Below are 17,899 nucleotides of genomic sequence, written 5' to 3' on the forward strand. Positions count from 1 at the left end.
GGAAGTGTGTCACTGGGAGAGGACTTTAAGAGTTCCTAATCTTGCACCATGTCCACTTTTCTCTCACTAATTGAAGTTGAGATGTGATGTATCAGCTTCCTACCACCATGCCTCTCTGCCGTGATACACTCTTATCCCTCTGGACTCATAAACCTAAATAAACTATTTCTTCCGTAAGTTGTTTTTGGTCACGGTATTTAATTACAACAACAGAGAAGTAGCTAATATACACCGCATTGACTAGTTGCAGTTCATGGTGGGGACATGCTCAGAAGAATAGTTTCTTTTAAAACATAACTGCTTACTGAAGCACACATGGTTGGCAGCACAAGAGCTCTGACAGGGATGTAAAATGAAATTAATATTGTCTTCAACACTTCCTGCATAATACCCATTCCTCATTCCACAGTTCAGGAGAAAGTTTATTTAAGGTATGCGTTACCCATTGCATCCTAGCAGGGCGGGCGGGGCAGGCAGGTGTGATACTTAAGGAGTAGCTGAGAGCTCACATCTGACATATAAGTGACAGATAGAGAGCAAGACAGGGCCTGGAATCTGCTTTTGAAACCTCGAAGCCTGCTCCCAGTACCATTCTTCTGACAACACCACACCTCCTTCAAAAATGCCACTCCCGTCTCGAACCCGGCGGCCTCAGCCGTGAACAACACAGCTATGGCCAAGATTAAGGCACGTGACCTGCACGGCAAGAAGGAGGAGGAGCTGTTGAAACAACCGGATGATCTGAAGGTGGAACCGTCCCAGCTTCGCGTGGTCAAAGTGACAGGCACCGCGTCCAAGCTCTCCAAGATACGAGTCGAACGCAAATCCATCGCCCGCGTCCTCACTGTCATTAATCAGACTCAAAAGGAAAACCTCAGGAAATTCTACAAGGGAAAGAAGTACCAGGTCCCTGGACCTGTGACCCAAGAAAACGAGAGCCACGGCGGCTCATGAAGAGAAGCTGGAGACTGAGAAGCAGCAGTGGAAGGAGCAGCTGTACCACGCCCACGTACGCAGCCAAGGCCTGAGTCGATGACAGTGACAGTAAAGTGCAAGACTGACAGAAAAAAATACTGCTACACCCTCTGATGCTTCCTAAGCTGTTCACCAACTGGGAACAAAACATTCAAATATATGAGCCTCTGAGAGCCATTCTCATTCAAACCCAACAACGGGGCAAAGGTTAAAAACAAACAAACAAACAAACAGATTTTAGAAGGCGTTTGTTTGTTTGTTTGTTTGTTTGTTTAACTGCAGTCCTCATGGGTGACTTTGAGAGGCTTAGACTTAGTGGATGAAGAGACTTCAGGTGTGGAGGAAGAGAACTAGAGGGGGATCCTGGAGATGGGATGGGATCAGGGCGACCTATCATAAAATCTCTCAGGAAGAAACACTGTGCTGTGTAGACAGAGAAAGTGGTTTTCCTGGGGTGGGCTCTCCTTCTGAAGACGCTTTGACCATTGCTGAAATAAGACTGTTTGGAACCACACACACTTAACTGATCCAACAGTGGAGGCTCTGTGTGCATAGACTCCATCCCTGCAGGTGAAGGTAAGACGCCATCTGATAGGGGACTATTTTATGAAGAAGAGGTAAATGTCCTTACCGTTTGATTCTAAGAAATTGCCACACACACCCTAGCCTTTAAGTCTGTAGCCAACATTAAGGCAAAACTGTCCACTACCAAAAAGATGTAATACGGTAAAAGTGGAGATGGTTTTTAAGTTAAGCTGTGTGTGTGTGTGTGTGTCTGTGTGTGTGTCTGTGTGTCTGTGTGTGTGTATGTGTGTGTGTATGTGTGTGTGTATGTGTGTGTGTGTGTATGTGTGTATGTGTGTGTGTTTGTGTATGTGTATGTGTGTGTATGTGTGTGTGTGTGTATGTGTGTGTGTTTGTGTGTGTGTGTGTGTGTTTAAATCAGGGGCTACTGTATATCCCTGGATGATCTAGAACTTTCTCTGAAGACTGGGCTGGTCTTGAACTCAGAGGTCTGCCTGCCTCTGCCTCCCGAGTGCTGGGATTAAAAGCATGTTCCACCATGCTGGGCACATACATGGACACGATGTTACTGCATGCAAGCGAACCATATTGCACACAAAGCAAGAATGACTTTTGTCTCCTGTAGGAAGAAAAGCTGTGTGGCTCCCTGCTGTCACCTCCCTATTCCAGTGGTCTATTTCTAAACCTATAGTGTCCACAAGGTTCCTAGAGTAAAACTGGGGACTCGGCCCATAGTATTCTAAATGTATTCAGTCTCAGGAGAATTGAAATTGTGTCTTTAGAAGCTTTATCTTCTCATGCTTTAAAAGCGATCTTAAGATTAAAACCAAACAAATCCATTTAGTAAACTTGACTGCAATAAATGTAAATTTTCTGTGCACTAAAAAGTATCTTAGGAAAAAAATATATGAGCCATGGTGTAGTGAACAGACATGTATGTCAGGGTGTAAAGTTGTCTCACACACCCAATACAGAACTGACAGCAATTCGATGAAGGTAGTCCAGTCATTCTTTTTAAAATATGCAAAATGGTGTTACGTGTTTTAATTTTAGTTGTTATCATTGTGTGTGAGAGTTTGGTATGTGTGTGAGTGCTGGGATCAAAGGTGTCACCTCTATGCCTCATTGGCATTTAAGTTCCATAGTCTAAAATATATATGAGCTACAATATTCTAGAGGAAATAGCAGTACTGTTTAATTAGATGGGCATTAAAAAGAGATTACAATAGTTTAAGTGGAAATCAAGACTGATTTTGTGGTTTGCTTAAAAAAGTAACATTTATTAACTAACTCAACCAAGTCCAAATGAAGGCAGAGAGAACACAGGAAAAAACAAGGGCTGGGGAGATGGCTCAGAGGGTAAGAGTGGGGAAGGAGTGCTGGTTGTGAAAGCACAAAGACCAGAGTTCAAATCCCCACTACCTAAATAAAAGCTGGCACAGTTGATTGTGTCTGTGTCACCAGCCCCAGGGAACAAGACAGAGGCAGATCTGGAGAGTTGACTGGCCATCCAGCCTTGCCTACACAGCATGCTTCTAGCTGTGACCCGGTCTCAAGGCTACAGTAAGACAGGAAATGGTAAAGAAAGTCGCCTGACATCCTGCTCTGGCCTCGACTTGTGTGTTTCAGGATGACAGGCACTTGCACATCCACCTTCTGTACAATCGACACGTCACACCCGGAGTCAACACAGAAAAATCAAAGAGGACGGCAAGTGTGCTCAGGCGGGATCAGGCTGCCTGACCATATGTAGCCTCGAGCACATAGGAACCGGTGAAGAATTTCACAAGACCACGGCCAGTTTACAGACCTCTGCGGTGCCTGCGGAGGTCCTGGCTACCTCGGAAGTCCGCACAGCCACTGTTTGCAACAGAAAGAGCTGAGGACTCAGGAGTCAGCATTTGTCTGTCAGACCCGACTCCTTGCCTAGAAACCTCTTGGGAATGTGTTAATTTACAAATCTTAAAAACAGCGTTGAACTTAAAAATGAACATGAGTTGGTGCAGATTACAATCTGCCAGTGGAATCTCATTTTCTTCTGTGATGGGGCCGCTAAAGGGCAGCCATAGTGTAATTAATTGCTTGCGGCTCAGAAACCCAATTAATCTGTGCGCTGACTTTTATTTCATAGAATGTTAGTGCTGGGAGAGGCCTCAAGGATCGTGTAACCCCCCCTCTTCATTTTATAGAGGGGCAAGCAGATGTTAGAAAGGTTAAATGACTTGTTGAAGGTCAAAGCTATTGTCTACCCTTGCTACTGTACTCTGCAAATTGATTCAGCTCTGTGCGTGCCTGTCTGTGTTCCCTTATGAAACACTGCTGGAAGACTTCATTGTTACTGCTTTTCTCTTTCTTAAGGCCCTTACTGTGTAGCTCTGGGTGACCTCAGACTCTCGGAGATCTGCTGCCTCTGCCTTCCAAGTGCTGGGACTAGCAGAGTGCACCACCAAACCTGGCTAAGTCTTAGTTTCTTTTGCCTGCCCTCCCTCCCTCCCCTCCCTCCCTCCCTCCTCCCTCCCTCCCTCCTTCCCTTCCTTCCTTCCTTCCTTCCTTCTGAGCCCCCCGGAGTTCAACTCATGAATGCCATTTTGCAAGGGTCCAAGGCTCCAGTTTTAAATGTGGAAGACGTTTCCACGCTAAAGGTGCACCACAGTTACAAAAGGCGAGTGGGGAGATAGTCGAGGCTATCTTAAATTGCACATCCAAAGGGAAACTCTGGGAAGAGGAGTGGCTGAAGGCAGACTTCTGGAAAAACAGGGGTCGTGGGTTGTCAGCCCGAGGGTACCTTGGCCTGGTGATGTATTGCAGGCTGTATGGTCCCTCCAGGATCCTACCAACCTGCTTGTGTGATGTGAGCAGAGAAAGCTCGCCCATGTGGTTGGCATTCAGTGAGACATCAGTGAAGGTGACACACGAAAAGATTAACGGAAAGGTAGCTAGACCCATGTGAGCATGGCGGCCAGCCGGCGGTGTCACGTGTGTTCTGTGGAACCTCTAGCTGCTGCCCACTTTGATTCATTTCCGCATTCATGTGCAGACCAGCCTTCCCTAAGGATCGCCAGTCCATGCTTATAACCAGCAGTGACCCTAAGTGGGATCCCTCTAATAGGAAACTACTAAGGGGGACTCCTTGGTGACCCAGCAGGGACTTTCTCAGAGCTGTGCTGTGGTATAAGGCCCTTCCTTTTAGTCTTCCCATCTCCTGTGACAGGCGTCAGTCACCCTTACATTATGCCGAAGGCTCTTCCTGCCTCCGCCTGCTTTCTCTCTCCCATTATCCCCGACAGGCTTTAGGTTAAGAGAACTTGATGCTCTTAACACTCACCTACAGCTCACAGCCACCTGCAACTCCAAATCCAGAGTATGTGCTGCCCTCTTCTGGCCTCTGCAGGCACTGCACTCACATACCCGTACACAGACACATATATGCAAAATAAAATAATAAAAAGAAACACGTCAGACATGTAGCAAATATAAACATTGATATCATATTTGAGTGCTCGCTTCGGCAGCACATACACTAAAATTGGAACGATATCATATTTGAATTCTAAGGCTCACTAAAATAACTCAGGAAACAATACCTAACTCACAAACTTGGACACTCTGTGCTATTCCCCAGGCTCCTCCCCTCTCCTTTTTAAGTTCTGTTTGTGATCCTCATTTGGAAATCACTGGATGCTGGGAAATAGTATGACCTGAGGACACTTGTGTGTGATGTTGGTTCATTCTTCTCCCATGAGTGAGTGAGTTCGCCTTGTGTGAAGTGGGTGAGCTCATTCTGACGAGTAAAGGCAATAATGTCATATATAAAGTGACTGTCAGGCATGCAGCAGGTAGATAATAAATGCTGAGGTAAGACGACAGTTTTCTAATAACCAAACATCACCCCCTCATTTCTGCGTGTGTTGATATCTACTACCTCCATTCTTTTCTTGTTTGGTGCTTTAGCTCATTGATCCAGCCCCTGTCTTTCATACCTAGCAACGATCAAAGCAGGTACTGGGTCTGAAGATGATGTAAACAACTGGTGTCAACGCTTTTCTTCTTGCTCTCTGCTCTTGGCGAGCTTTGGATCTTCCTAGTGAGAGTCACTTTCTCCACATGCTTTTCTTCCCAGAGAGTGGCTGCATCCTTCACCTTTCTCCTCTCTAAGGACCTTAGAACCGGTGCTCAGCGTCTGAGTGTCCAGCCTCCCTTCCCGTGACAGACTTCATCCTGGCACCCATGTCACTGCTCCAAGGCTTGTCCCCCGGCCCTGCAGACACGTTTCCCAGCCACAGGGCTCATGTACCACAACTGGCTTAGCCAGTCCCTACTTGCTTCATACCCATTCTTTGCTAAATAATAAAAGTCCACAATAAACACAAGTTTATAAATACTAGTTTAAAATATTTAGTTTCGTTAATTTTTCATTAGAGAAAAATATCATAAACAGATGAAGTTTTCTTTATTTGGGCATTTGCTTTGAATGAAAAAAGAAGGTATATGCAACATACATTTGATTTGATTTGACTTGATTTACTGTTAGGAATTTTCTCAGCACTTAGAAGGCAGAGGCAGGTGGATTTCTGTGAGTTCCAGGCCAGCCAGAAATCCACAGTGAGACCCTGTCAGAAGGGCTTTGGAGAGCACGAACAGTGCAGAGGTGAACACTTTTGCTCTTCACAATAAATTTAATCAGACCACACAGACACATGGCTCTCAGTCTCTGAGCACAGCGTGATGAGTCCTGTAGCATCTGAAGCTGGCCCGCATGGGCCACAGCCCAGTGTGAACATGTGTAAGGGATGTACCCATCCCAATGTTCTATTCACTTGGAGCGTCTCAGCTCCCTTGTCTGTACCTACCTGTTGTGTCTTCACTCTGAGTCTTTCCTCCGTGACTCTAGATAGACAAACTGGATAGCTGAGGCACTTGTCAGGAATCCATTTTTCTCAGCTGCCTGATATTTTAAATGATAATGGATTTTCACAAAATTACTCCGATAAATTTATCTTCCTATTTATGGGATGCCAATCCTCTTTCTGGGTGTCATTCCCAGGCCCTGGAAAGTCTATCATTCATTTTAAATCATAAGATTTGTTATTTAATTGTGTGTGTCACAGTGCTGGAGAGATGGCTCAGTGGTTAAGAGCACTGACTGCTCTTCCAGGGGTCCTGAGCTCAATTCCCAGCAACCACTTGGTGGCTCACAACCACCTATAGTGGGATCTGATGCCCTCTTCTGGTGTGTCTGAAGATAACTGCAGCATACTCATATAAATAAAATAAATAAATCTTTAAAAAAATTGTGTGTGTCACACACACACACACACACACACACACACACACATGCAAGTGCCCATATATGTAAAAAGAGGCTGTCATATTCCTTAGAGCTGGAGTTACAGGAGGTTGTGAGCGGCCCGCTTTGGATGTTTAACCATTGAGCCATCTCTCCAGCCCCCACATCTAATGTAAAGTCAGCAATCCCCATATGCTTATCTGTTATTTTGTAGATGGGATCCCTGTGCAATCCTGGCTAGCCTGGAACTTGTTTTCCTGGTCCTGCAGGAAACAAGTTCTTGTAGACTTGGTGTCCTTCCACCCTCCGAGCAGGTAGTGAACACTGCATCCCATCATCGATACATGACTGAGCTGATTTCCAGATCACTGTGGCTGAAATACTCTGGAGCAGAATGGAGCATTTGTGTTCAACGTGGGAGAGCTGGTTACTCCCAAACCAATCAGAAAGTTGTCACATTGTAGCTGCAGCTCAGAGAGTATAAAAGGAAGTTATGTACAAGGAAGCCATTAAGTGTGAATTTGCCACGAGGCATGATGGTAATGCAGGAACATTATGAAGTGCGAAATCTGCGCAAACACATTATATTTTAAACACTTCATCCATTTAACAAATTTTGTATGCTCTTCAGCTAAATAAGATAAATTGGGATTCCGGCGGCAGCGCCTGGCTGGCAGGCTCTTCCTAAAGGCGTCCATTAATATAAATCAGCAGCGGCAATTTGGTTTGATCATTTATTTGCAAGAATCATTAAGGTTTATTAGCATAATTATTCCCTGTGGGATTTCATGTCGAGGAAATGAGAAATGGCATTATCAATATTTAGAAGATAAGTGTCTGGCGTTCAGAGTACTCTAGCCGTCCTCTGCAGGTGGGGGTCCAGCTGCAGCAAATTAGATCAGACCTGGGCGTTTTTCTGAATGAAAGAAAAACCACTTTGGTTCTAATTGCTTCCTTTAAGAAGGCAGCGCACCTTCGGAAATGAATTTTACCAATTTATAGGAGAGACCTATTGGCACGCTTGATCTCATATCTATGACTGTGCTAAGCACAGCCCTGCTATGCTGTGACTATCGGGAAGCACTAATCAATGTAATCTGTCATTGGTTATTGGGAAAAAAATCTCTGCAGCAGCCTAGACCTTTGATGCAAGCTTTTAAGTGAAAAGCCTATTCCTTCTAAAAGAAGGTAAAGCAAAAGCTTACTTTTAAGCCTAGGAGGATATAAGTCATCCTTAATGATAAATATCATTTATAATGGTAATTTAGCAATAGAAATTATCTTTAAGTGTAATAACTGTTTTTCCTTTTATTTGCGTGTGTGTGTGTGTGAGTGTATGTGTGTGTGTGTGTTATGGCACATGTGTGGGGGTCAAAGGAGAATCTGTGGGAGTCCATTCTCTCCTTCTATCATGTGGGTCCTTGGGGGACTCAAACTAAGTTCATCTGGTTTAGCAGCCAGTGCCTTTACCTGCCGAGCCATCTTACTTGCCCAATAACCATTTTTCAGTGGTATACAAAATGGAATACTATTCAAGGATAAGAAGAAACAAGCAGGGCTGGAGAGCTGGCTCAGTGGTTCAGAACACTGACTGCTCTTCCAGAGGTCCCGAGTTCAATTCCCAGCAACCACATGCTGGCTCAGAACCATCTGGAATGGGATCCGATGCCCTCTTCTGGTGTGTCTGAGAACAGCTACAATGTACTTACATAAATAAAAATAAATAAATAAAAAAGAAACAAGCTATCAAGCTCCCACAAAATTTAGAAGAACCATAGTATTAAGGGAAAGAAGCCAGGTGAAAAAGGCTACCTACTCTTCGGTTCCAATGATGCCATCCTGGCAAAGGCCAACAGTTGAGATAGTAGAAAGTCCTGTGGTTCCCAGGGCTTTGGTAACAGGGAGGGAGGGAGGCTGAATGAGTGGAGCAGGGAGGGATTGGATGATAGTGAACCTGTCACTCATGACATGTGGGGTCCCAACCGGAGACCAATACCAACCTACGGGCAGTTCCTAGTCAACTTTAGACTTGAATTAACAATAAAGGACCAGTAACAGTTTATCAAGTATAAAAAATATCACGCTAACATATGGTAGGAGAAACTGTGGGTGTAGGGGCATAAGAAGGTTATATACATACCGCCCGTTTTCCTGTTAACCCCAAACTACTCTAAAACAGCCCATTAACTTGAGAAAATATAACAGTTTAGACATCTCCCCAGAGTCACTTCTTGAATAGTTCGAGTACTCCATAAATCCTTCTGTAACACCCCATCGGTATTTAGAAGTAAGCAGCTATGAGAAGCTCTCTTTTAGAGCTGCAGGTCTTCAGTGAGAAAGGCAAAGACTGAGGAAAGAGCATGCGTTTGCTGAAATACATTACAGTGTTGCTGTTTGGCTGTTAGGAATTAAATTCTAATTCACAGGAGTGACCGTGCTATACCTGTCATTCCTGAGCCTGGGCTCGACTTCCCCCATTACAGAGCCTCCCTTTGGGGAGGAGACTGCAGCCGCCTGCAGCCTGGCTCCACCCTGAATCATTTTACACAAAGGGTGAACAGTGAATCCAGAACAGAGGTGTAGACACATCAAATGCTCGGGGCTCTCGGACCTTGTTTGAAAGCTCAGGTCCAGCTTGGCTGCTGTTTACAAAATTTCCCCTCTTGTCTTTGCTTTGCACTCTTTACATCCCAACCACAAAGTCGCTTCAGTGAGTCCATTCATGTGCTCTCCTGATTGCCTATGGCCCTCCTTATAGGCTTTCTTCTTTCATGTATATGTTCCTTGTGTTTGTGTATGTGTCTGTGTGTGTGCGCGCACGTGTGTGTGTGTGTGTACATGGTGTGTGTGTACATGGTGACATGGTGTGTGTGTGTGTGTGTATATGGTATATGTGTACATGGTGTGTGTGTGTGTGTGTGTACATGGTGTATGTGTGTGTGTATGGTATGTGTGTACATGGTGTGTGTGTGTGTGTGTGTGTGTGTGTGTGTGTGTGTGTGTGTTGTGTTAGGGATCCTAACACATGGTGTGTGTGTGTGTGTGTGTGTGTGTGTGTGTGTGTGTGTGTGTGTGTGTGTTATAGCCCGTGAGTACATGTGTGTGTGTGGTCACAGGACAACCTCGGATGTCAAGCCCTGCTTCCCACCTTGTCTGAGAGGCTCTCTTTGCTGTGTTCCACTGCAGGCACAGGACAGCTGGCCCCGAGCTTGTAGGACTCTCCTGGCTCTGCCCACCCCCAGTGCCTGGACTGCAGATGCTGCTCTACACACTTGGCTCTTTTGTGGGTTCAAGAGACTCCAACTCAGGTCCTCATGTTTGGGCTTCCTCCCTGCTCTCACATTTCCCCATGTAAGATCTCCTTCATCTGTTGGGCTAGTGTGAAAACGCTGACACCTCCAGGCCAGCCCCTCCCGCCTTCTGCTTGCCTTTCCGTGGCTGTGAATCCGTTATGTGGGGCAGCCTTTTTACGTCTCTGTGTCTCGTCTCTTCAGCTTCATAATTCTGTCTGCACACAATGTCCTTCCTCCCACACCGGCTCTCCTTCTGAATTTACATCTCTGAGCATCTAATATGCAAATCACCCCATTTCAAATATATAGGCAATCTTTCAACTTACATTTGTCAAGGAATATGATGCCTAAGGCTCTGTGCTGAACATGTTTTGAGAAATTTAGACTGTTAGCAATACAGTTGAGTTACTGACTATTGTGTATAGTATTCTAAAATATTAACTACATATTTTTACAAGGAGACTGTTATGGATCTATTGAACTGCCTGGCTAAACTGATAATCTGTGCATTGATGAGTGAAGTACATTGTACATTTGATTAATGAACCAGTCTCTAAGTTATAACTATTTCCTGGCAAAAACAGCACATCGATACCCTTCGCATGTCTGTTTTTCTGGGTTAACAAAACACGGTATCACTTTCCTCTTTAAGTATTTAGCAACACAATTTATACAATGTCATTTTTTTTAAAAAAAAGACATTTATATTGGTCTGTGAATATTTCGAGGATCAGTGGCAACTTGACTGCATGAAGCCAAGATGAGAGATCATTTGGTTGTCAAGAGATCAATTGGATCTTGTTAGATAATGGACAAAACGGCAACCAACAGATTGGGAAAAGATCTTTACCAATCCTACAACTGATAGAGGGCTTATATCCAAATTATACAAAGAACTCATGAAGTTAGACTGCAGGGAGACAAATAACCCTATTAAAAATGGGGTTCAGAGCTAAACAAAGAATTCACAGCTGAGGAATGCCGAACAGCTGAGAAACACCTAAAGAAATGTTCAACAACCTTAGTCATAAGGGAAATGCAAATCAAAACAACCCTGAGATTCCACCTCACACCAGTCAGAATGGCTAAGATCAAAACCTCAGGCAACAGCAGATGCTGTCGAGGATGTGGAGAAAGAGGAACGCTCCTCCATTATTGGTGGGATTGCAGACTGGTACAATCATTCTGGAATTCAGTCTGGAGGTTCCTCAGAAAATTGGACATTGAACTGCCTGAGGACCCAGCTATACCTCTCTTGGGCATATACCCAAAAGATGCTCCAACATGCAACAAAGACACATGGTCCACTATGTTCACAGCAGCCTTATTTATAATAGCCAGAAGCTGGAAAGAACCCAGATGCCCTTCAACAGAGGAATGGATACAGAAAATATGATAAATCTACACAATGGAGTACTACTCAGTTATCAAAAACAATGACTTTTAAATTCATAGGCAAATGGATGGACTGGGAAATACCATCCTGAGTGATGTAACCCAATCACAGAAAAACACACATGGTATGCACTCATTGATAAGTGGATAGTAGCCCAAATGCTTGAATTACCCTAGATGCACAGAACACATGAAACTCAAGACCAAAATGTGGATGCTTCACTCCTTCTTTAAAGGGGAACAAGAATACCCTTAGGAGGGGATAGGGAGGCAAAGTTTAGAACAGCGGCTGAAGGAACACCCATTCAGAGCCTGCCCCACATGTGGCCCATACATATACAGCCACCCAATTAGACAAGATGGATGAAGCAAAGAAGTGCAGACCGACAGGGGCCGGATGTAGATCTCTCCTGAGAGACACAGCCAGAATACGGCAAATACAAAGGTGAATGCCAGCAGCAAACCACTGAACTGAGAACGGGACCCCCGTTGAAGGAATCAGAGAAAGAACTGGAAGAGCTTGAAGGGGCTCGAGACCCCATATGAACAACAATGCCAACCAACCAGAGCTTCCAGGGACTAAGCCACTACCAAAGACTATACATGGACTGACCCTGGGCTCCAACCTCATAGGTAGCAATGAATATCCTAGTAAGAGCACCAGTGGAAGGAGGAAGCCCTTGGTCCTGCCAAGACTGAACCCCCAGTGAACATGATTGTTGGGGGGAGGTTGGTAATGGGGGGAGGATGGGGAAGGGAACACCCGTCTAGAAGGGGAAGGGGATGTTGGCATGGAAACTGGGAAAGGGAATAACATTTGAAATGTAAATAAGAAATACCCAATTTAATAAAGATGGGAAAAAAAACTATATGACACATGACATTTAAAAAAAAGAAAAGAAACTTTGACTTATCTGGGCTTTGGAGAATTTTTTAGAAAAAAAAATCCCAGTGCACTCTTATAGAAATATTGGAAAGCCACTCCGGGAGGCAAGCATCCCCTGACTGTGCAGACTCAGGAGCCCAAGGTCTGTTTTTGTTGGCAGAGATGCCTCTTGATGTAGGTCAAAGCTGTGTTCTCCCAAACCTGGCCTACCTCTCCTTATAAGACCATGAAGAGGTTAATGTATGCTTGTCTGGGAGGTACCAAATTACTAGGCAAACGTGGTAAGGAGATATTTGAGAAAGCAAAATTGAGACTTAAAAGTTAGAGTGCAGGGGCTGCAGAGGTGGGTCAGCAGTTAAGAGCAATGGCTGCTCTTCCAGAGGCAGTCACAGGCGGCCCACAAGCGCCTGTGATTTCACTTCTAGGGGATCTGATGTCCCCTTCTGGTCTCTGTGGGCACTACATGCACCTGGGGCACATACATACATACATGTAGGATATGTTCACAACACATAAAACTAAGTAAATATATTTTTTAAAGATTTTAATACAATATTGTCAGAGATTAAAAGAAGGAAACTGGCTTGTAGCTTCTGGATAAAGAAGAAGGAAGGGGAGAAACTGGGAAAAGAAAAGTATAGGTCTTTACTCCAGTGACTAAATCTTTACAAGGTTTTTGTTTAAAAATGATGCTGCAGGGCTGGGAAGATGGCTCGGCCACTAAAGGCTGGGCTCACAACCAAAAAACGACGCTGCAGAATGCTTTTCTAGTCACCTCACCCAGGTGCTTGAGCAGGAGTGGTTGTGCCAAGTCAGAGCTGTGCTAGAGCAACAGAAAGAATGGTGCATGGCTCAGCGGTTAAGAGCACTGACTGCTCTTCCAGAGGTCATGAGTTCAAATCCCAGCAACCACATGGTGGCTCACCATCTATAATGAGATCTGATGCCCTCTTCTGGTGAGTCTGAAGACAGTGACAGTGTACTCACATACAAAATAAATAAATAAAAAAATCTTAAAAAAAAAAAAAAAAGAGTGGTGCGGAGCCGTCGTAAATAGGCCTTTGTTTCCCTTCAGGTAACTTGCTGTTAGGAGGGAGTTGGGCAGTGAATGTCTGTTTCATCTATGTCTGGGAATATGCATTACCTCGGGGACAAATTCCGTGAGCTTGGGATTTCAGTCATCACATTCTCTTATAACAAAGGGAACAAGGGTTGGAGAGGTGGCCGCACACTTAAGAAGAATTTCTAGTCTTACGGAAGACCAAAGTTCAGTTCCCAGAACCTATATCAGACAGCTCTCAACAGCCTGGGCCTGACACCTTCTTCTGGTCTCCATGGACACCTCACGTGTGCACACACAGAGACACTCACACTCAAATGCACAGTTTAAAATAAAAGTATAATTTATAAAATTATTCTTTAGAACTCCCAGGAGTGGGAGAGAATGGAGAGAGCTAGAAAGCTGCTGGGCAGACATAATCCAATAACATTTGTAAAAAAGGTATTTTGGATTCATAGCATATAAATAGAAGTAAAATGTGTAAAGCAGCAAAAACAAAGATGACTCAAAAGAGTTAGAACCGTGTTGTCTTATGGTTATAAGACTGGTTTCACCAGTAAAAATTTAAGGACATAAGAAAAGGCAATAATGAAATAAAATGGAATCGGAGAAATAAGGAAAATGAGCGAAGAATAGATGCATCAATTTATTTTCAATGAACTATTTTACGTTCATTGTGCATGCACATGCATGTGTGGACACGTATGTGTGTCGTGGTGTCAGTGTGGAGGCCAGAGGACAGTTTGTGGAAGTTGGTTCTCCTTTTCCACCATGTGGGTCCTGGGGCTCAGAGTCAGGTCACTGGGCTTGGTGGTGTCTTTTCCACTAAACCATTTCACTGGCCCAACAAAAACTTAAAAAATATCAAAATGTAGATTTGGTTCGTGAATCCCAAGAATGATATCACATGTAAATGCTATACAAAAATGAGTGAAAAGATGAGTTGTCAGATCAAATACGTAACGTTAACCATAGTCACTTTAGCCACAAAGACAGCTTTACATTGTTTCCACTGAATGAGTAGGAAGACACAGATCTGATATGAAATGTAAAAGAAACTGTGCATAGGAAAATCACAAAAATATGAAAAGGAAAAAAGCTGTGAAAAAATCTCAGATGGTTACAATTATATCAAACAGACCTCAGAGCCAACATTACTATCAAGGCCAGAGTGGCTATTTCAAAAACGATACCTGACATGAAAATGTCCCCAAATTATGTGCACCCACCCACATGTGGCTGAAATGGGAAAAAAGGGAGGAAGAGAAACAATTTACAATTACACCCAACAGTTTCATACACCAAAGCAGTTGGTAAGACAGACAGAAACACTGTGAAGACAGATGCCAAACTGTGTCTTTAACCAACTTGGCTTTGTAGAGCCAGTAACAACAGAACACACCAGAACACCACCATTTTTAGTGCACACGGAACAGGCACAAGAATGGCTCTAATCTGCATGATGAACTACCGCAGATGTAGAATGGAAACCACACAAAATGTATGCTTTGGCCATGGTGGAATTAAGCTAGAAATCAATGAAGAGAGGACATTTCTAGGTAGCTCGATGTGGTGGATTTGGAGGTGTGGCCTTGTTTGAGGAGATGAATCACTGGTGGGTGGGGATGACTTCCTGCTATCCCCATTGTATGCATGCACTCTTCCTCCTGCTTACAGACCCAGATGTGAGCCCAGCTGTTCCTGCTGCTGTGCCTCTACTCACTGTCATAGACTCTAACCTTCCAGTACCGTAAGCCGAATTAAAAGCTTTCTCTATAAACTGCCTTGGTCAGGGTGTTTTGTTTTGTTTTTTTATCATTGCAATAGAAAAATTAAGACACTCAATGATCAACTAATAAGCCTGAATAGTTTAAACAAACAAGTGCTAAACACAATATATATACATATATATATATAATGTTTGAGAGATCACTAAAGCTTAGATAGAAATTGATATTATTTGATTGTTTTAAAACAAATGGTCTCAAATATTTAAACATTTGCATTAAGAGACTGAAAAAATAAAGCCACACTAAAAGCAAACAGAAGGAAGGAAATTAAGATGATAAAGTGAAAATCAAGGGAATTGAAATGGGAAAATAAAACAAAATGTTTGTCCTCAGAGAATAGATGACATTGTGATCAGTTTTATAATGAGAATTAGGTTTGGAATTCTCACTGGAGAATCTAGTCGGGATCAAGGCTCTGCAAGGTGACCTCTAAGCAGGCTGTCTCCACATGCAAAGCAGTTATATGACCTCAACCCTCCGTTCACTGAGCAAATACTTAAGCCTGGTCAATGCCAGGCACTGCTTTAACTGTCTGGAATTCGTCACGGTTGAATAGGGTTTGCTGCTGATGGACCAGTGAACGCATTTTAATTAGAAGTGCTTTAGGAGACACTGCACAAGCCACAGTCATAAGGAACAAAATGAAGAAAGCATTGTATCCCTGGCTTTCAGAATGTACTAAAAAGCTGCTTAATCAAACAACATGGACTTGTCACTGGATGCGGCTCTACAGACCAGCTGCCACAGAACAGAAAGGCTGAAATAAATTCACCATCTGCAGATCCCTGCTGCCCAACATGAGAGCCCTGGACACCCACTGGGCAAGGACAGCCTTTTCAGGAGAGGCTACTGAGGAAACTGTAGTCCAAGCACAGAAGAACATGGCTAGACTACTGTCACTCAACAGCTTGAGTATCAAATGAAACTGGACTACAGATTCAGATGTGACTGAAATCGTGATGGTACTACAAAGAAAAAAACAGGGAACACTTGTATGCTGTTGCTGGAATGTGGATAAGTATGGCCATTAAAGAATACCACACTAAAGTTTCCCCAGAGTTAAAACAGAGCCACTGTCTGATCCTGCCACCATTGAAGTCTGTATATCCACGGGACACAGAGTCCGCATGCTGAAGAAGGCCTCTGAATGCACATGTTGGTTACAGCAACATTTACAATGGTTAAGTCATAGCTATATCCTGTGTCCATCGAAGGATGAGTGGACAAAAGAATAAGATTCAGTCATAGGGAAAAGTAAAGTCTTATTATTTCTGACAGTATGAATGGAACTGGAGGCATCCGCTGAAATAACGTAGGACCTAGGGACAGATACTGCTCCACTGGAGTGGGGCTGGAGAGATGGCTCAATGGTTTAGAGCGCTACCTATCTCTTGCAGATTACCTGGATTATGGTAACCAGCACCCACAAGACAGCTTCAGTAACCTAACTCCAGGAATTTCTAACTCCAGTTCTAGGGGAGCTGATAACATCTTCTGGTCATAGAAACTGTAAGCAGACAGGTGATGACAGAGGCTGGGGCTGGGGGGATAAGGGCAGGGAGAAATGGGGAAAGGCTAGACAGCAGTTACCAAAATATAGTCAGAAGTACAGGGGTGCACAGCAAGTAGGGGTGTGTAATGGTAATATGCCGTACGTTACAAAAAGACAGAGAAAAAGATTGTTTCACCCTGAAGAAATAGTTTGATGTCTACTAATTTAAATATTATACCATGCATCCATGCATCAGGAGGTTACATGATAGTCTATAACACATAATTTTGTTTTTACATATTAGTTAAAATTTAAAATTACATGCACATAACCCACATTCTTAGTAGCGTTCCAAGGGATTCTTAGTTGCATCCTGATTCCAAGGATGTTTTGCATTGTATGTTCCCCACAGTCAGTCTCATATATGATATAATGCCCAATTTTTTTGATTGAAAAAAATTTCTGCTCACTCATTATATTATTATTGCAAATTGATATAGGAGGGCCTAGACCACAGTGGGTGATGTCATCCCTCGGCAGGTGGGCCAGACTGCTAGAAGGGTCACTGGTCCTGGCCTGGAGAGCACTGGGATTGGAGGTGGGCAGCCTGTTCCGTTTTTTACGTGTTCTCCACTCTCACCCTGGTCTCTTGGGGTTTCTCAAAATCACCATGTGCTTTCAGTAGCTCCGCTAGCGATCCAGTGGCTTCTGTTCCAGGTAAGTAAATAGGTCTCGAATTCTCAAAATATATCATCTCTAAAAGCAGTGTATCAGGGCTGGGGCAGGAGCCCAGATGCTTTTTCGGAGGGCCTGAGTTTAGGGCCCAGCACCCACGTTGGACAGGTTGCTACCACCTGAGGATGCTCGAGGGAGCACCCTCCCTCAGTCCACTGCCGTGACAAGTCTGAGCTTATTGGGGTCCCTTGAGGCTTCAGCTGGGCTCCGGGCTCTCCCTAGGACGTAGCTTCCGAACTTCGCGCATTTGGCTTGGTCCTATTGAAGGAGCGCTCCTGCCTGGCAACGAAGACTCTCCGTGCTGATTGGACACTGCGCCAGCCAATAGGAGGCTGCGTCCTGCTTGGGCGGGAGGCACATTTTGGCGGTTGCCGGGACACAGCATAAACACTGAAGACCCAAGCGTGTATAGGGTTCGGCTGTGGTTGCTGTTCGGGAAAACGCGTTTGCAACTGAGGCAG

The 17,899-nt window shown here is 44.1% G+C and overlaps 1 pseudogene; it reads left to right on the forward strand.

Annotated features, from left to right (window-relative positions):
• The first annotated feature begins 672 nt into the window (after positions 1-672).
• LOC116908204 lies at positions 673-17,825 on the forward strand (annotated as a pseudogene).
• Positions 17,826-17,899: the final 74 nt, after the last annotated feature.

This window comes from Rattus rattus, chromosome 8 (genome assembly GCF_011064425.1).
Source record: "Rattus rattus isolate New Zealand chromosome 8, Rrattus_CSIRO_v1, whole genome shotgun sequence".
Classification (NCBI taxonomy): domain Eukaryota; kingdom Metazoa; phylum Chordata; class Mammalia; order Rodentia; family Muridae; genus Rattus; species Rattus rattus.